The 20,758-nt window shown below is 43.7% G+C and overlaps 1 protein-coding gene across 3 annotated transcripts in view; it reads left to right on the top strand.

Annotated features, from left to right (window-relative positions):
* The first annotated feature begins 13,433 nt into the window (after positions 1-13,433).
* The window catches only part of KLHL13 (kelch like family member 13), a 90,290-nt gene continuing 82,965 nt past the window's right edge, over positions 13,434-20,758 (top strand). For 2 of the 3 annotated variants that reach the window (XM_074834665.1, XM_074834660.1), the window contains exon 1: positions 13,454-13,520. The gene's annotated coding sequence lies outside the window, so the exon portion shown is untranslated. Of the gene's footprint in view, positions 13,521-20,758 lie in introns of all 3 variants that reach the window. The other variant, XM_074834663.1, reaches the window with a different exon arrangement.

Below are 20,758 nucleotides of genomic sequence, written 5' to 3'. Positions count from 1 at the left end.
CCTCTGCACATTTTCCATGTTCATGTTACATGTAGAGTAACTGAGAACAATAGTACTTGCAGTGAGAACTAAATCATGCTTAGAAGAGAAGAAGTTGCTGCAGTAGAAGTAGGTTATATTAAATTGCTGCTCAGGAGAGGTCAGAGCCTCCACTGACCACCACACTCACCACTGCCAGCACCTCAAGCACATCAGCAAGCTGTCAGGGGTGCTCTGGGGACCAGGTATAGTGGCCACACTTGTCTTTGGGGTGATACATGCCCAAAAACTCCAGGCATGGGGATAAGTGTATCTAATACCTTTTGGTTTCTGACACCTACTTTGTATTGTGCAGCACCGGGATCTAGACATGCTGTAAAACGCAGGCAGGATGAATTAAGTGGTCCAACATATATTCAAATCAAATAAATTTGCAGCTGCCACTGAATCATACTCAAAGAGTAATTGATTTGGGGAGCTACAAAGTGCACAATGACTCATGTTTTTGAAAGTGTCTGTGCTATTTATTTATTATGCTTTTTAGCATATATAATATTTATTTTTTGCTTTGGTTTCTGCAGGAGCTTTCTGCACCCGCAGTGTGTATATGCGTCTGCCTGTGGTTCATGGTCCCCGGCTACCTTGGATGTGCCAGCCTGGAGACTGCCTGCCATCTGCAGCACCAGGAGGGGAGTGGGGGGGGGTGTGGCTCCTTGAAAAAATCTTTTCTGCTGACACTTTGCAGCGGGACTGATGACACACATCCACTGTTGCTGACCAGATCCCTTCCCCTGAAGTGATGCTGATTTCTGTCCTGCTTTGGCTAAGTAGGGGCTCCACGCTGGTGGAGGCTTCTAGCTGGGAAGTGATGGGGGAGAGATGATTCCTTAGAATTCTTTAGCTGGAAAAAAAGAAGGCACATTTTTGGCATAGCTACCCTTCTCTTCTGAAACAAAAGCAGTGAGCTGAAGTGCCTAAAACCTCCCACCTAAAGGGGTTTTGCTGTTCATTTAGACAACCTCCTTAGAGAGGTGTCTTTCTTTTAGATTCAGATTATGCAGTCACTATCCCTCTTTATACTGAAGGATTATCTGTAAAACCTTGCCCTTACAACAGTCCTCATTAAAATATAGTTTACACAGAAAATACGTGCGGTCCAGCACATCAGGCAGTGCTTTGAGTGGTGTCACTTGGACACGGTCCACATTTCTGTGACCTGCCCAGGAAGTTGTACCAGGCTGCTGGAAGTGGCTCGCAGAGCCATGGGTAAAGAAAGAGACAATATATATAGAGGGATGATCAATTATTTCAGAGGTATGGTGGAACATCAACCATACAGTGAAACACTGAAGTTTGGTTTTAATGTCTTTCCACCTAGCTGCAGGCTACAATTCAATTAAAATTCAGATGCACTCTATTAAAGTGCAATTCCTTACCGCCCCTCAGGAGCTGCATAAGAAAAAGCAGGCAGCATCCAGGACACCTGCGTGCATTTCCGAGCATCAGCAACACCATGGGCAAGCATGAAGGATGCAGTGAGGCAGGAGTAGTAATTTCTCTTTTCAGGCTTCCTTGCTAATAATATGTTGGGACCAGTGAAAGTTTCTGCTGTCAGAAATGTGTGTTTTAACGATAGGTCTGTCGATGAAAAAAAAAATCACTGGAAGTACCTCAATGTCCTTTTTTCTCCTGAAAAGACCAGGGCCTTTAGGAGCTGCCTCTGGGGCACTACATACAAATGGCTCATGCAAGGAGAGTGAAGAGAGGTTTAAGCAGCTCAGAGCAGCTCTGAGAATTGGCATGATTTTTCTAATTTAATGAGAATCTTTATTTCATTTTGGAATAAACTGACTCTCTGCCAGGTGGAGTCACAGAGGAGTCACATCACCCCACCGGGAGTCACAGGCTGGCTAGGAAATGGAGTTGGATATAAAAAATACAAAAGGGATATTTAAAAAAGATGCTCCAAATTCCACCCTGAATAAAAAAAGGAATAAAGTCATCAATATTTTCAGGCAGCCCTGCATGGCCCAGCATGGCTCTGAGCATCCCAGCAGGCTGGAAACTGCACACAGCAGCAGCTGATGCCCCTCTGGGTTCACATCTGCCCACACAATGGATGCGGTTGGAAAGGAACAGCAAGAGCTCCTCCACCAGATAGTGGCAACTGTGCCAAGACAAGGAGGGGAGGCAGAGGTTAATGATAAATTTAACCCTGTTAAAATACACCTAGGCGCAACAGGGTGGTCAGCATCCTTGGGAGGTCACCTGCAATGTCAAGGGATCGTGCTCAGCTGTGAAATGGCAAAGGGTCATTAAAAGCACGGACTCGACAGGGTTGCCTGCAAGGCACAGGCCATGGACTGAGCACGTTGCAACCTCTGCTCCTGAAGGGAAATACAGAACAGTTTTCTTTTCCCTTCTCTGCTTGACCACCTGGAGTAGAGCTTCCCTAAGGATCCCTCCCTGGCGCTGAAGAGATTGCTAGAGAGTAGACATCCAGGATGTCTGAAAGAATAAAGAGTATCTGCTTCAAAGACCCCCCTGAATTCCCAGCTGTGCAGGCTCCAATCGTCACATAAAAAGCACTGTCATGGAGCCCAGACAACTAAACGCTGGAGAAAAGGCAATCAGGGCTTACTTCTGCACCTCTGGTTTTAATGGCACAAAGAGGAGCCCTAGCTGTGCTCACTCATCAGGTGCTCACAACTATTTCCAGGAGCCTTTCAAGGATATTTTGAAAATGCTTGCTAAGTAGTTTAATGGAAATTATTTTCAATGATGTGTTGAACTAAATGAAGTGCAGCTTCACTGACATAGACACCCTATATATTTGTATTACTTTCGATACTGCATTTCACTGTTTTGTGTATAGGTTTGCCTCTATACCCTATGTACAGACGTTCCATGTGATCCCTGTCTCATTATTCAAGAGTGATGTTTACAGCCATCACAACCCTGCAGCTGGAGCCAGCAGTAAATATGGAGTTTCGAAAGCAATTGGCTGGGTTCACCTCCAGTATTTATCGTGCTGCCGAGCACCTATAATTTCCCTGCCAATACTGAGGACCTGTAATTTACAACCCCCACTTTATGCTAATTCATTTTGTCTCATTGAAGGGAGGATTGCATGCTACTGAGAACTTCTGCCAAAACACAGAGAATCAAATTTTAAAATTAAAATAATATCTCCCCCCCTCGGCAACAAAACAAGCGGGGTTTTACAGCCGCTGGGGCACAGCGAGGAGGGCCTGTGGTGATCAAGGTTTCTGTCAGCATGGACCCTCTTTGCTGTGCCCCCTCTTTCTCATACGTAAAATTTGGGATGACCTATGGACAGGTACAGAGCAGGAGCTTTTGCTCATGCAGCCTCTACATGGCAGTACACTGTATGGGAGATGGACTAGAACTAGCGAAACTATGATACTATGGTCTGATTGCTTTTGTTTACGGCCAAATGTGCCTCCCTAAATGAAGACCATGTTAGAAAGCTCGTAAAGAGGGTATATCTCTGTGGTCAGAACAGACGTCTCTGGGCAGACCTTGCATAGCAGTCAATCTATTCAGGAGCTAGGCTGTGAACCTTGCAAGGAGCTCAGGTTGTTTCTCTTCCGATGTGTGTTGTGTTGTATCTTTGTGAATTTTACCTTCCTTGTGCCATTTACTCAATGGGAGTCTCTAAAATTCGCCTCTGTCCTCTCTGGTCTTACAGATCTTGGTCTTACCAATTAATTCAGTGTGCAAGTAGATGAAATGTTCCCCTATTGCTAAAGTATGGGACTGAATGGCTTCTTTGTTTTCCTTCCACGGTCAATATCCTTGTGCTGGACAGAAAGATAAGGGCACAGACTTTTAGTGCAGTCACAACTCAAAACTGAGGATTTATACCCGTACAGCTTCTGCAGTAAAATACCCTGTAATGAGATAGCTGGTTTCATTAGATTCTGCTGATACTGTGCACACTGCAGTATCTCAGTGGTGCAAGCACATTTCACGATGATTTGTTTATCTCTGAAGAAATAACTTAGCAAATAAACCCTTCGCTGTTGCTCCTGCAGTGCTGTTTAGCTTTAGTAGATGTGCCTAAATCTGCCTCAAGGCAGGCGAGCATGTGAGTTTGACATGTGCTCCCTTGCTTTTGGGAATATCATGATGAGGCACTACATTTTATCTGTGTCAACTAGAAACTTCTTTTTGAAGCATTACTTTTGGAAATGTCCACTGGATGGTCTTGAATTGTTCCCCTGACTGGGTTTAGGAGTAGCTCAGAGGGTACTAAGATTCTTTACTACTGGGTGAGCTCAGCTGATGAATGGAGTACTTCCACATCACTGACAGTTACTAAATTTGCTCCACTTGGAACCATTGAGCTGTTCTTGCTTGGAGACAGAGTTGTTAATGTGTTTCCTGACAGCAATCAATAATTTATTTTATATTCATTGTGATCTCTAATTGGGAGTGAACCTAAAGATGGATTGCTTGGATATAAGAACTATTGATTGCTGCAGAAAGCCCACTTAGCACCTTATGCTTTGGAGAACAAGAGTATACAGTTGCTTGCACTGCTTTTGTGATGTTAGGGGAGGTAAGAGGCAGCTCTGCCAGGACATAGCTAGCTTATGTCATAACCAACTTCGGTCAGATCTTACGATTTTCACATAAGCAGTGCTCCAGAGATCAGCATGAGTTTGCAAAAGGCAAACAAAATCTGTTTTATAATACTTTTTTCATGGTAGTAAAAACAATATATGACAGAAGTTGGTATCTCGTTTAGATATTGTAGTGATAAATGATAATTTATTAAGACATACAGGGGTTGTTAGAGTTCCAAAGTTTCTATCCTTAGTGCTAATTCTAAGGAAACAAAGGTGTGTTGCTTTTTTTTATATGGAAAGAAATTCGCAGGTAGCAAGCTAGCATATGGATAATGCCATGTGCCTTGAGCGAAAGAGCAGTGCAGTGCTGTACTGCAATGCTATATCGCCTCATCAAAAGCCACTGCTCTCCCTATTGCTCCAGGGGAAGTTATATACATAAGCCCTCCATCTGGCACAGATCACTTTTCCTGGTTGAACTGTATTGGCTGCAGCAGTTTCCTCCACTGGTATTTGTTCCTTGTCCATCCCCACCTGTGGGAACAGGAAGGAAGATGAAAGTGATATTCTTTACCCTGCCATGTTCCTGGCAAGATGAGGAGTGTTGAGCTCCCTGTTTCCTCTTTGTGATAAGAAAGACCTGTATCACCAGTTTTAGGATTAAAATTAAAATTTTAAATTAAAAAAAAAATTTTTAAAATTCCTGTCATGTTCTTGAAGCTGACCTGCGGCCATATGAGAGGATTTAGTACCATTTGCCAGCGGGGTACAAAAGCATGTAAGTGTGCAATGATAAATTGTTTAGCCTGGAGAATATACAGTCTACAAAGGTGGAAGTAGTTATCTGCAGTGACTAGTAATCCTGTGCAAAAAGCATTGCTGCAGTCATTGCCCAAACTAGAAGAACAGTGAGGACTTGCAGAAGACATTGATCAACCCAGCATTTCTGTTGGCTGCTAGAACTTGTATATGGTAAATGAGAACATAATTATTTCATAAATCATAAAGCATCCCCATGCTGGCACATCAAAGCTCAGTGTTGGTACATTCTGCTGTACAGACATTAAAAAAAAAAAAAAGATTGATGGGAGTGATATTAAAAGCCCTGTTGTAGTGCATTTTGGAAACGTGTAGAGCTGAAGCTGAGTATTGTATTTTGCTTTTTTCCTCTGACATTTGTTGTAAGCATTTTTTACTTGCACTATTTCACTTACTGTCTAACAGTGAAAAAGAATTAGGTCTGGCTATTTTTTTTCCAAGATAGTAAAAGCTAGAAAACAAAACAAACCCTGGAAAAGAGACAATGAAGATACAAAACTAGCTTAAAACACCACAAGATAACAAAGACTTTGGACTTTCTGAAAATCTTTAAATTCCCACCCCTCTCTGGACTGTCTCAAAACATGTATAAGAAGTCAAGAAAAAGAGTAATGTAAAGAAATAGTACAACTAAAATATTATGTTGCCTCACTCCTCTATAAATATATATCTCAAAACAGCAAGCAAGGAAAGACTTTACAAGAAAATTCCTGTACAACTTATAGATGAAGGCTGATGTGGAAGAACACCTGAATTACCAAAGAAATGGCTTGACTGAGTCCTGCACCAAGTTCTCGGGCACAACCTGCAGCCTTTCCCAGCTCCCCTGATGGCTCTCTACCATGACTAAGGAGGAGCACTCACTGGGTGTTTGATAGTGATATTTTATTGTAATATTTTATAGCATAAAGAAACCTATTTTTAAAATAGCTATTCCTCCAAATCTAAAATTCTTCTTCACCGATATTAGCTGTAGGAAAACATGCTAAACTCCAAAATGACATTGCAGGAAATGACAAGTTCCACAGCTATTTATTTTCTTTGAGTGAAATCCTTTGAGGTAAGGGAAGACTTGGGGCTGGGACTGGCATACTGCAGTTGGTAAAGGCTTGTTATTTGTCGGTGTTATGTTCCCAAGGAAGGTTTCCAAAACAATTTAGTCAATTGAAGATGAGGAAGTCCTTGTCACAAATTTAAATGTTGCAATCATATAAGAATTTGTAAGACAAAGCGGGTAAAACATTTGTGTGCCCACCATGATAAGTTATACCCTGGGCAATGGACCTCCAGCAATGAAAGGGAGAGATGGACTGTCTGATCCTTGCTTCACCCATTTATACAAAGCTGGCATGATACATCAGGTAAGATCTATTGGTATTTCTTAAAAGAATAACTCAATCAGCAATCTTATGAGTTAAAAAAAAAAAGGATTAAAATGTCAGTGTTACTTTTATTTTACTCCTTCATGTTCTCAAACTATAAAGGTTATTGTAGCACTGGACAATGTAAGGATGTAAGTGGCGTATTTAGGTCAGATACTGTCTTTGTAGTTGCTATGTTAAATTTTGCAACCACTCCAAATTCCTGAGGCACTTAAACCTCCACTTGGACTGGATGGCCTCCTTTCTGCCTGAATGTTAGTTACACGCTGTACTCCCTGCAGTAGTCATCTCTGATTTCCCCATCTTTCCTTCCACTCCTCTCACATTTCATTTATCTTCCCGAACTCCTAAGGTTTGGATCAATTGTACCCTGAATGTTTTCTGCTTTTTTTTTCCCCACATATGATGAATTTTAATGCTCAGTGGCCAAAATAATTCCCCTTTCCTACATATTTTAATATTTTGACTGTGTCTCTCCAGTGAGATGCTCCATTTACATTGGAAATGTTTCTCTGAGAATAGCAATGATGTTTATGTTGATTTCTTCCCTGTTCTGCTGCAGTTTTGCCTGTTAGAGAAGGGCAGGTTGTCAAAACAGCCTGTGATTCTCTGCTGCCCCATAATTATAATTTCCATGGTGGGAGACTGTATGGAGGGCAAAGAGAGATGAGACATTAAGAGGGTAAAGAGAGATGAGACATTAAAAGTGGTACCAGCAAAAATTAGTCTTTAGGTTGGTGTTTCACCCTCATTTTTACATTTGTGAAAATGTCTGTGGATGGTGAAAGAAGGTTGAAAATCAAGGCTTGCACATGCAGGGTATGATAATTGTAATTTAAAATGCTATTGCCTGTCAGCACATACCAGGCAGTTACTTCCTCTTCCAAGCACAGGGAAAAACTCTGATATCTGGTAGGTTTGTAATGTAAAGGCACTGACTCTGCAAGGAAAAACATTTCAAATATCTTTTTCACCCAGCTTTAATATATGTCTAGTGTCATTTTCTTTTGAGGGCTGCCCGCAGGTATCTGGGCAGGCACAGCCATGGCTCAGTGAGCTTCAGCTGGCTCTGATCCTACCAGTGCTGAGATGGTGAAGAAAATACTACTATCTTCCTGCCCTAAAGCATGAGGCTGGAAGCTGGCATTTCCATTTTCCACTGTGGGCACCTAGGGTGTCTGGTGCTTGCACCTCTGTGCAGAGAGGCCGCGAGGCTATCTTTCCTTGCAGGAAATACCTGGGAAATTTGAAAGGCTTTCCTTGCTGGTGTTCTTGGAAAGTGGCTGGTGCCTCCTGGGTGCTGCTGAAAGCAGAGATGGAGTAGGACGACATGGTAGAGCACTGCTGGAACAGTGAACCTCCCTCTAGGGACTGTTATTTGGGTAACCTCCTTGGGGAAATTTCCAATTCACACTATGGGAAAACAGCAAGAATAGGACATAGGTACGCTCCGCTCTGAAAAGATTTTTTATGAGGCTTCGCCAGCCTCAGCAAACATGATTTATTGCTGCTCAAATCCCTTTCTCCCTCTCGAAGGTTGGAGTAATACTCACGGAGCTGCTCCAGATGGTCGGCTGCCGAGCAGCTTCCATTTGCACATCCCGGCCTTCAGGATGGGATGCCAGCCTGTGGGAACAGCCATGAACAGGCTTCCTGCACCCAGCAGATGTTACTTTTTACTCCAGGTTAATAAAATGACTTGGAAAAACCAGCTCCATAGGATTTGTTGTGCATTAGCGAGGACAAGAGTAGTCGGTGAACTTTGGATATTTACTGTCTATGGCTGGAATCAAGCTGTCTATAGCTGGGCATGAGGGGGAAAGTTGAGGGCTATAAAAATACTTAAAGTGAATTATTTTTTATCACAAAATATTTTCCCTTTTATTGCTTGACAAATATGCACCTCGCCTCTCATTTTAGAATGATTTTAATTTTGTGAGGCTCTTATTGTGTCATGAATATACAGATCTATCCAACACAGAACATTTTCAGTATAGAGAAAGTATAAATCCTGAAAGAACTGTTTTCTAAACTGCAGAATGCAAAAGGTAAGAGGAAATAAGAAGTGCTCATGCAGCAGATGAGCTCGCTTCAAGAGCTGGAGGCAGATAGATGCTCCTCCGTCTACAGCATTGCACTTGGAGAAGGGGTCATGGATGGTACAGTTCACTTTGGCAGGCGATGCTAGTTGAAGCAGCTGGAGAAATGCTGCCTTAAATACACGTGTATGGGTATTCCCACTGCAGCTCCTCACAGGCTCAAATTAAGTTCACCACTAACTATCTGCAGAACTGCAAATAGTGATTCTACCTCGTCACAAGCAATTGAAGCTTAATAGAGCTTAGTTCCTCTTCTACCCAAGTTCTGCATTTGGCTTCATAATAGATTCTGTTATAATTTATGGCAAATGTTGAGAGTGAATTGCTTCAAGCTCAGGTGCTGGTGGGTATGTGCTATCTTTTCTTTTTAGATAAAATCTAGTTGTAAAATTTCTGAACAGGAAATACTGTTGCTAATGGATATTGTTCTCTCTTTATAATCTGTAATATCAGTGCAAAATGATTGCGAGGTGGATATAAACATGCTCTGTCTGAACTGGTAATTTTTTTTCATTCTTTATACTGCTGTTAAATGCCGAAAACATAAATTGCCACAGCAAACTGTCTTCAGTATAGTTATCAGATGTCAGATTTATGAGCATAAATACTTAGAATGATGTTTTGAAAGGAACTATGCTATAAGTAGACTTTAATAGGAAATGTTTGTGATTACAGTCTTGCGGTTAAGTTATGTATAAAAACTTACTTTGTAAATAGCTTTATATTAGTAATTTTTTTTATTTGTCTTGTGTTTATACTTTGAGATGTCTGACAGAGAGTCTACAGCAAATTTAATGTGGATTTCTTGCAGAGAAAAACAGAACAGGAACATCAAAGCTTTGTAGAAAACTTGCCTGGTTTTCAGGGTGGAACTGTTAGAAGAACACTGGAGTGCTATTAACACTAGATTAGTCTGCCAAGTCCTTAGCAGAAAAAGTGGGCATATTCAACTGTGAAATGAGATGGAACCTGGGCTGTAAAAAAAATACTTTCTGCCATGTAAGTAAGCAAAGAGGGTCAGAAGGTTTCTGTGTGGTTAGAATTGTGGGTTTGAAACTTGGACAACAGCTGATGTTAAATGTGCATTGGAGACGTTACCTTGCCCTGGGAGCAAAAAGAGCTGCAAGAGCATTATATCTAGAGAGATACATGTTTTATAGCTAAAGTCTATTGAAATGGCAAATTTAACTTTCTTTCTAATGGAAAGAAATAAGCAAAAAGATAAAATTCTCACTATTACAACCAGCCTTTTGTATAACATTGTGTGTGAGCACATTCCAAGACTGGAGTTACTCTGTTTGGGAACATTTGTGATATATCTAGTGTGTCACTATGTCCATGTCTCTTCTCAGCAGATGTGTTCCTTGCAAAGTTTTGTAAAGATAAGTTGAGATTGGTGCTGGCTCATGCAAGAGGTCATTTTCAAGGACAGATGTAGGAAAAATATACACAAAAAATTCTTTCTTCTGCAAATGAGATACTGAATTTCTTGTCAGCTTGAGTGTAGTTATGAGTTAGTTCTCAGTAGCTGAATTTGCTTCAGTTAATGATGTGAAGAGAGCAGAATTGAACCTGAAACTGCCCATAGCAAAATCTGTTAGAGAGTTCCTTAACCAGAATCTCTTTCACTCTGAGATAGATTATGCACTGGCTTTGATAAGCCAATTTCCAGATAAAAGACAACTTTAAAAGCACGCAGTGTTGGAGGTACACAACTCTCAAATGGGGTTGTATGGTCTCAAATGTTGTTTAAACTTTCCTTTAGGGTTAAAGCTGGCATCTTTCAAGACAAGGACTTCTACCAAGCTGAAGTTACAGAGCTGCTATGAGAAGTTGGTTGCAGCCTTCACTGAAAGGCTACCTATGACTTCATAATTAGTTTTGCGTCAAGTTCTGCCCTGAATCGCATTGCTGAAATTCCTGTAACTTCATTAGGGTTGACTGGGTTTAACTAAGGCATTATTTGCCCTGGGATTACCTACAGTCAAAAATTTGCTGAATGTTTGGGGTTCAGTAATTAAAGGTGTGTTTACAGGAAACAATACAGGCAAACAGCAGAAGAAGAACAGTTTCCAAATAAAAACTGCAGCCACATGAAAGAGAGAAGAGGACTGTGAAGAAACTTCAGGGTTACCATCCTGCAGTGCTACAGGAGCAGGTGAAGCAATTCTGAGTTTTCCAGTAACAAATGCTATGGTCAGGAGAGCAACTTGGGGTTGGCCTTTCACTTGCTAATAATGCTGGTCCCAAATTAATCCCCTGGAGAGCACAAGAAGATCCTCGAATTATAGAATGGTTTGGGTTGGAAGGGACCTTAAAGACCATCTAGTTCCAACCCCCCTGCCATGGGCAGGGACACCTTCCACTAGCCCAGGTTGCCCAAAGCCCTGTCCAACCTGGCCTTGAACACTGCCAGGGAGGGGGCAGCCACAGCTTCTCTGGGCAGCCTGTGCCAGTGCCTCATGACTCACAGTAAAGAATTTCTTCTTTACATCTCATCTAAATCTACCCTCTTTCAGTTTAAAGCCATTACCCCTTGTCCTATCACTACATGACCTTGTCAAGAGTCCCTCCCCAGCTTTCCTGTAGTCCCCTTTAGGTACTGGAAGGCCGCTCTAAAGTCTCTCCAGAGCCTTCTCTTCTTCAGGCTGAACAGCCCCAACTCTCCCAGCCTGTCCTCATAGGAGAGGTACTCCTGCCCCATGATCATCTTCGTGGCCCCCCCCTGGACCCGCTCGAGCAGGTCCATGTCCTTTTTATGTTGGGGGCCCCAGAGCTGGACACAGCATTGCAGGGGGGGGTCGCATGAGAGCAGAGTAGAGGGGGAGAATCATCTTCCTTGACCTGCTGGCCACGCTTCTCTTGATGCAGCCCAGGACACAGTTGGTTTTCTGGGTTGCGAGTGCACATTGCTGGCTCATAGTCAGTTTTCCATCCACTAATACCCCCAAGTCCTTCTTCACAGGGCTACTCTCAGTCCACTCATCATCCAGCCTGTATTTGTGCTTGGGATTGCACTGACCCATGTGCAGGACCTTGCACTTGCCGTTGTTGAACTCCATGAGGTTTGCACAGGCCCACCTCTCCAGCCTGTCCAGGTCCCTCTGGATGGCACATCCCTTCCCTCCAGTGTGTCGACCGTACCACACAGCTTGGTGTCATCAGCCACCTTGCTGAGGGTGTACTTGATCCCGTTGTCCATGTTGTCAACAAAGATGTTAAACAGCACTGGTCCCAACACCGACCCATGAGGAATGGCACTTGTCATTGATCTCCACTTGGATATCGAGCCGTTGACTGCAACTCTTTGAGTGTGACCATCCAGCCAATTCCTTACCCACTGAGTGGTCCATCTGTCAAATCCATGTCTCTCCAATTTAGAGACAAGGATGTCATGTGGGACAATGTCAAATGCTTTGCACAATTCCAGCTAGATGACGTCAGTTGCTCTTCCCTCTTAACCACCAGCACTGTAACCCCATCATAGGTGGCCACCAAATTTGTCAGGCACAGTTTGCCCTTAGTGAAGCCATGTTGGCTGTCACCAATCACCTCCTTAATTTCCATGTGCCCTAGCCTAGTTTTCAGGAGGATCCACTCCATGATCTTGCCAGGCACAGTGGTGAGACTGACTGGCCTGTAGTTCCTCAGGTCTTCTTTTTTTCCCTTTTTAAAAACGGGGGTTATGTTTCTTGTTTGCCAGTCAGTGGGAACTTCACTGGAGTGCCACAACTTCTCAAATATGATGGATAGTGGCTTTGCCACTTCATCCGCCAGTTCCCTCAGGACCTGCAGATGCATCTCATCAGGTCCCATGGACTTGTGCACCTTCATGTTCCTTAGGTGGTCTCGAACCTGATCTTCTCTTACAGTGGGTGGTTCTTCCTTTGCCTTCCACATCTTGGATGGTGTGGCTGGAGCCCTTGCTGCTGAAGACTGAGGCAAAAAAGTCACTGAGTACCTCAAATCTTTGCCATATTCCACATAACCAAGTCTCCTGTTTCCTACTGGAGAGGTCCCCTAGTCCTTAGATGTTCCCCCTTCTATTTCCCTAGGTGTTTTTGTACATTTATCACTCGCCTTCACTAAGTCACCAAGGATGGTTGCTGCCTCTTGCTGTCCTCCCCGCTCTTCCAGCAGCTCTCCTGATATGACATGCTCCCGGAGTCAGCCCCTGCTGGCAGAGCTCTTGTCCCTGTGTACCCCAGCCCGCTCATCCATCCATCCATCCATCCATCCATCCATCCATCCATCCATCCATCCATCCATCCATCCATCCATCCATCCATCCATCCATCCATCCATCCATCCATCCCTCCATCTCGCCGCTGCCCCGCGGGCACTGAGGCCACGCCCCTTTCCTGTCCCCGCGCTCCTTTCGCCCCGCCCCAGACCCGCCCCCTTATCTGGCCCCACCTGCCGCGCGTCGCCCCCCGCCCCCGCCGCTGTCTCTGAGCGCATGCGCACAGCGCTTGCCCGCCATGTTGGCGCGGGCGGTGACGCGCGGTGCCGGGAGGCGGGGCCAGGCGGCGGCGGGCGGGCGGGCGCGGGCAGCGGGGCCGCGCTCCCGGGCCGCGCTCGGGACTTTGGGAACGCTCCGGAGCGGGGCCCGCGGCCGGGGCCGGGCGGGCAGCCGCAGTCCGCAGGTGAGGGGGGTGCGCCGGGACGCTCTCCGGTTCTGCCCCGCTCGGGGTCCCGCTGGGGCCGGGGGCCCTGTGTCCTGCGGGGCCTGTGCAGCCGGGGGTCGCGGGCCGGCCGGGGCAGGGAGCCGGGCCGCTCTCTGTGAGCAGTGCGGGGCCGGGGCTCCCTTTCTGCCGGGGGGGCTGCCCTGAGGGCAGAGAGGAGGCAGCGCTGTTTGCAACGGCGGGCTCCCAGCGTGCGGGAGGGTTCGGGGGTGCCCCGGTTGCACTTGGGGGGGGTGGGGTAACCTCTGTGCAAGGGGAGGGCCAGCGTGTTGCCATGGGGGGAGACCCGGTTTGTGAGGGAGGAAAAGAGGGGGAGCCCTCTTTGCAGTCGGGACGAGGGGGAAGAAGGAGGGGTGCTCCGTGTGCAAGGGGGAGAGCAAAAGTGTGCGGTGTCTCCGGGGGGTGTCAGGTGGTTGGGGAGGAGGAGGTTAGCGAGGACAGGCACGGGGGTCTGGCAGGGCGGGGGTCCGGGGTAGGAATGGCAGGAACAAAGCAGGGCCTGACCCGGCTGGGGGTCACAGCTGGCGGTTTGCTCCGGGACGGGGCTGGTGTGCTTGCTGCCTTTCTGAAAAAGTGTCTTCAACTCTCCTTTTCCAGGCATTGTTTTGCAGTCATTGTATTCGGTTTTTTCCTTCCCCCGACCCTTTCTGCTCGTCAGGGTTTATTGTTCCCTGGTCTTTAAATAGGCTGGTCGAGGTCTGGGTGCAGGAAGGAGTTTTGGAGATTAGTTCTGAGATGCAGCCATTAGAAATGGGGATGTACCTGTAGGTTATAATTAACTTGACGGTTTCCTCTTCTCCCTGTTCCTCCTGCATAAAATTTAGGCCAAGCTCTGTTTTTACTAGGTACTGTTCAGGACTTTTCGCCTCTGTATGAAAAGTGCGATATTAGCTTGAGAGCCCTTGGAGTCTTTGCTTGGGTCCTCTGCGTAATTCAGGGTACACAAGGTGCACTTCTGTTTCAGTTTTGTACGGCAAAGGGCTTTTTAGCTTGGATGTTCTGACTGTTAATGAAACTGATGCTGACTTGGACCTGCTGTGAAGTCTGCAGCAGAAATATGTTCCTTACCCATTTAAATATGGCTCATACATTTGAATAGAATGCCACAGAGGAGTCTTCCTTATTCTTTCCCCAGTGAGCTACACATAGAGATAATGCTAATGACGAACCTTCAGGGCACTCTCCCCACTTCTCTGATTTCATCGTAAAGCCTGTTCTGCAATCCCGTTTAATACTAGAATACGCTGCAGAGTGTTGATAGTAAAAAAAGTTTGCGTAGTAACTAGGATTAAATCCTATCCTGAATGCACTGTGATTCTGTGATTTTCAAAATTGAGCTTTTAAACATTTTCTTCTGCTTCTGAAGTTCAAAAAAATTGTAGTGAGCTGCCAGCAAAAATTAGCATGCTGCTCTGCTTCAGAGAAGCAAGACTGTTTCTAGTGAGCCTTGGCTTGACACCAGGTGTCAAAAATGAATTAAAGTGACTTTACCCCAGCTAGCATTTTTTACATTATTTTAAAGAGTTTCTTCTCCTCTTCTGTAAAAGATTGACTAAACTGGAAGTCATCTGAGGCTGTAGTTCAACTGTACCTAATCTGTGGCAGTAATAGTGGCTTGGGGACTTCTGTGACTTGTGGTATCACTGATGCAACTTCTGGTGATGCCGGGCATGAAGCAGATCAGCTAACTTACCCAGCCAGAAAAAAAAGGGTCACGCACAGACTCCCTGATCCAGTTTGCAGTGCAGTCCTGCAAATGATAGCAGGGCATGTCTGGGGAGATGATGAGCTCTGGGATCATCTTAAACAGCCTGTGAGGATTTGGCTCACTCAAATCGGGGCTGAGCGGGGTGAAGCAGAGAAGGGAGTATGTCCAGCTGATATCGCTACAGAGGCAGTGTGTGGGATTGATGATGAATCCTTCATTAAGCTCTAAGGGGGCTCAGAGGGGAAGTGAAATACAGCTGCTGCAGAAAGGGCTCCTGTGCTGGCACGTGAACTGGCTAGAAGCACGGTGAGATTGAGTGTACAAAGTAAAATCTTGCTTTTTCCCCCCTGAATTGTAGTAACCTTAAATGTGTTTTTTTTTCTTTTGCTACAAGCTGAGAAAAATGTTGAAACTTCTTAAAAATCAACCAACTATCTTATGTTGAGTGTATCTCGGTGTAACATGGTACTTGTATATGTTTCTTTGACAGTGGTGATCAAGGCCAGGATGTCTGGATTTAAAGGCATAACCTCTGCTGTCTGAATTAAAAGTTCCAATGATGTTACCTCAGGGGCTATATGTTCTATTAGAAAGGGGCAATTCGTTCACAATGCAAAGAAACATCTTGGTAGAGACTCCAAATTAATTTGCAATGTGTTCTGCTAGGAGTGTTTCTTCTGTCACTACTATATCACCTCCACAAACACCACAAGCAAAGCTGTCAAAAAATGCTATTTCGTGGTTGTTATCATGCTGAAGTAGCTGTGAGGCTTAGCACATGGCTTTTTTTTCTTTACTCTTTTAGTTGATATATCTGTGCTGGCAAAACTTTCTGAGAAACTGCACTATGGCAAAAATGGAACAATTATGAAGCATTTGTTTTAGGAGCTAGCAGCCTCAGAGTATTCCGTGTTTGTCTGTTTCACTGTATCAATAGTACAAAACTTTTCTAATGACTCAATAGCTTATGAAAGCTGACTTCGATGGCCTTGGGCTAGGTTCACAGGGATGGATAGATGCCTTTATCATAGATCTGGCATTGTGTATATGGGTGTCAGTGTGAGTGGGAGGTAAAAGCTTAAATAGATGGGGCAACATATGTTCTGCTTTCCTTTCAAGGGTCTCTGAGCTTTTTTTAATTCTCACAGCTGTATTGCATTGTCAGAGTACTGGATGGAAACATTTTTATGGTTTTCTTTTTAACTGTTTGTGATGCAACAGGTTTCTTAAAATTGAGAGGTTAGAGCTTTATGGATAAATTAAAAATGCTAGTGTAGAAGAAACTTTTCTTCATGTATTTGCTATCCCTAGGCACAGTGTCTTTGCTTAATTACTTCCTAGTTTTTCAATGTTAGATAGTAGTCTCTGGAAGAAAAGGCGTGCTTTCAGTAGTCATTCAGGGCAATTGGTAAATTTACTGGTTTAATCTGAATTATTTTCATAGAACTTTGTCTCTAAGGGGTTCACACAGCAGTAAGTGTTTTGGGGTGCAAGCACATCTCCGCTATATAGTGCAGATAGCCCGTGTCCTGTGTCAGAAGGATCCAGCAAGGGAACTAAGCTGTAAGTGCCTTGAGATGGGAGATACAGGGAATTGCAATGTGTGACTTGGTGTTCGTGACAAGAGTGTGTCAGAAGTGGATTTCTTGAAGATATCTTTAGGATTATGAGGTAAGGTGGCATCTGTTTGAACCCAAGAGGAGCTTGCAAGCTGGGACAAAATTGAAGTCTGATTCCTTTAATTGACCTGTGTGTTTCAGAAGACTAACACTAAGAAAATTCAAAAGATTTTCCATGTTCAGTGTCCAGTAGTGAATTTGATGTCTTCTATGCCTATTTTGAGAAGCTGTTTTCAAGGGAATCAGGTGTAATAATTTTTTGAAGAATACACCAGCTACTGATTTATGTTGTCAGTGTTTTTGCTTTAAACTTGGTGTGGGAAATACGTCATTTTGCTTCCTTTTGTGGAAACAGTGCTTTGTTGTAAATACTAATGACACTGGTCATATGATTTCTTGGGGCTTTTGTTTTAACTTCTTTGTGACTGATGCAGCTGCTTGGTGGTGTGTTCTATAGTTGTGAAATGTGTGAGATTTGTTTGGCAATGCCAACAGACTCTCCATTTTTAAAGCTATTCTGCTTGGTTTCTTTAGTACAAAATATTTATAATATGAGAAAGCTTGTGTACAGGTGAAAGTAGAAATGAAAATAGATTGTGAACAGAAGTTTTGCTTTCAAAGAAGTTCTCAGAGCCCTGACTTGCAGTTGCTTAAATTTTGGGAAAAACTTAAAACCTTTTTCTGTTTCCATATTAAAGAGCATCAGTCTTACCAGGTGCCCCATGTCTATTTGAACTGTCAGGTTATGTGTTCTGCTGTTCCTTTCCGAGGGACCCTGCTGTGGAGGAGTACCCAGGCAGTGGTGCACGTGGAAGGCTATCAACAGGGCAAAACTGCTGATGTGTTTTTGTGCAGGTGTGGATGGGACCAGAAGCGGAACTGAATGTCAGTAGTCTCAAAGCAGGAGGACTATTTATGCATGATGTCAGACACCTTCCTTTGGCTCCTGCCTACTGGTGTATGTACTTGTTTGTCCTGCCTCTCGGAAGTCTCTTCATTTGCCTTAAGGTGGGAGGTATGAGCTGCTTTAGGATGGAGGTCCTGTCCAGGCTGTTCCACCTTAATAGTAGAAAAACAGTTGGTGCAAAGCATGTGGGAATGTGTTGCACAGGCTTCCTGGTTAAAACCAGGGATGGAATGATTTTAGTGCCTGTCCTAACTTTGAGGACCTAAAAGTAAATGTTTGAACAGGTATTGCAGTGCTCACCATCTCAATGTGTTAGTCCTGTTATGAATGTAAATTTTCAGCTTTGCAGGAAGGTGAGGGAAGAACTTTGTTCCTTTATTCTTGGAGAGAAAAATAAACTGAAAGGGCAGTTTTATCAGTCTGTATCATTCAGAAACTGCAGACCAGCGTTTAGCAATATGACAAATGAAAACTGATGCGTTGTAATTGAGCTTGATTACACCTCCATCTGGTCATGTGCAAACTGTTCTTATGAGGAAGGTGAGGTTCCATGTCACAAAAAAAAAGCAGAATGAGATGTACAAGTGATAATGATTAAATATTAGAGAATTGTGTAGGTTGAAGAAAGCAAGGATAAACATGTGAATTTCAACTAGTTCCTTTTTCCTGATTATTTTTTGGGATTTCCATGTGAGTGGTCTGTTCTAGTGTCAAGTTGAATGTGTTCCACGCACGTTTCATTTAGCATCGTGGGAACTTTGATTCTTTTGAATAACTGACCTTATCAGATAATGCTAATGTGAAATAACCATCAGTAGGTGAAGATGATGATCTGAAATATCCAGCAGCTTTTTGCTGTGCTGGCACAAAACCCAGCTCTCTAAAGTTGAAGCTCTGCTTGCGTTATACATTATTGTAGAACATTTTCTATGTATTTAGATAATTCTGTAAGAAATGCGAAACATTTCTTTTAAAATTTAAACTTATTCATAAACCTGTTATGGATTGAACATTAACCAGAAGATTTGCACTTGGAGGACAAGATCTGATGCTAGAGGCTTTGGAGGCAGTTTGATGCTGCAGGTACCGATGCATCTCTGGGTGGTCCTGCCTTGTGCCCTGACTTCCTGCTGGAGCTCCCTTGGCAGAGCTAACGCTTGTGTTACTTCTTTCATGCTGCTTATCTCATGGGAAACTAACCCACTCAGTAATGTTTTTATCAGTTTGCAAACTCACCCTGTGGCTACACCTTGCTATTGCTCTCACAGGTGGAGACAGGAATGATGTGGCTGGAGGTGAGTGGAGGGAAAGCAGGACTGCTTCTCCCAGCGGATGCTGGGAATGGAGCATCGAACTCAACGCTGCAGGACTGGGACAGTGCTCTCACTTGAGATTAGTCATGTTTCCAGATGCCTTTAAAGATACATTCCTGGGACTGTTGTTCTTCCACTAGCTTTCCACCTGTGTAGGAGCTGAATGATCCACGTAAATTCATGCTTTCAGTAAAATCTTTACATGAAAACATGAATTCTGCACTACAGTAAGGTAGGGGGAAAGCTTTTGTCTCTGCTCTGGAGGAATCAAAGCACTGGCATGCATCCTGGTCACCGATGTTATTTGGCTTCTGAAGGAAGTCAAGAGGGAGAAGTGGGCTGCTCTTTTGCCATGTCAACTTTGGTTTCTCAGTGCCTGACTCTCAAGTAGCTTCAGTGTTACGAAACAGTCATGGTTCTGGGCAAGTTTATGGCTGCCCACAGATTTTGAATAGAACAGAGGAAGTGAGTAGCACATCTGTTATTTAAAGAAAGCCATGAGTGGCACTAGAATCCTACAGACGTTGGCATGTATTCTGTATATATGTATTTTTTTAGAAGCTGATTATCCACCACGGGGCCAGAGTCATAGAAGACTTGTATTAATAGTTTATCCCCCCCACCCTCCCTCCCTGATCATCCTTCTGCTCACTGCTAGCAAGTAACTTTAAGTATTAGCAACTAGAAGTTACAAAATACATATGTGGTTGTATTGCTGTCACTTAACAGCTATATTTTATTGCCTGTTTATGTTGGAAGCTTTTAACAGGAACAGAATGTAACCAGTTTTGTTCTCTTTAATGTTGAATTTGTAATTTAGCAGTGATGTTGTTATATCTAGAAATTTAAGATGGGCTCTTGTGTTTGCTGTTCTAAGCTTATTTTTATACAGTGGAATTAAATATTTCCATCAGGTGTGAGATATATAAACTAAAGCCTTCACAAGCTTATACCTTCAAATTGGAAATCATGAATTAAACACTTGAGCTACAAAAGAATCAAAGAATCAACCTCGATAATTTGATAATATTGAATCTGAATTTACTAGATTGCTTGAGTTGCCTTACACTGAGTTGCTCCCTCAGTGGCTATGCAAATCAGACCAGTCTCTTGTGGCTGCTTACATTTGTCACGGAGGAGTAACGGTAAATGCATAAGCATTCGCTGTCTCTGTTCTTCATTGGACTTGGGCAATATAAAACACTGACATCTTTAATGGTAGAAGGGCTAATGTGGGGAGTTTTGTAATCCAGGTGAGACTTGGTACCACACCTGAGTGTGAAAATTTTGTCCTTAATGTCCAAACAGGGAGTTTTGTTATTTAAAGGAGAGCAGTAATGGAATGATTATGTTATTGGCTATCTTGGAGTTGATGGAAGTGTCAGTAACTCAACTAGTTGCCTTAGTGATGGTGGTGGTATCACTTGCTATGAGACAGCCTGGCCCGTGTCTTTGCAAGTTGGCTAATCTTTTCTGGGAATGGTTTAGTAGCTTATCTTAATGTAAGGCTGAATACATGGTGGAGTTTGTAGTGGGGCTCTAAATGGGCCACAGTACAACTCCCCTAGCATCTTCTTTTAGCAAGAGACTCAGAGGTTGTTTGTGTTTAGACCTTTTTTCCCTACCACGATTCCTTAATTTTATTTTTTTTC

The sequence above is a fragment of the Strix aluco genome, chromosome 10 (assembly GCF_031877795.1).
Source record: "Strix aluco isolate bStrAlu1 chromosome 10, bStrAlu1.hap1, whole genome shotgun sequence".
Classification (NCBI taxonomy): Eukaryota; Metazoa; Chordata; class Aves; order Strigiformes; family Strigidae; genus Strix; species Strix aluco.
Note: the sequence above shows the minus strand (reverse complement) of the source record. Positions and strands in the feature narration are given on the sequence as shown.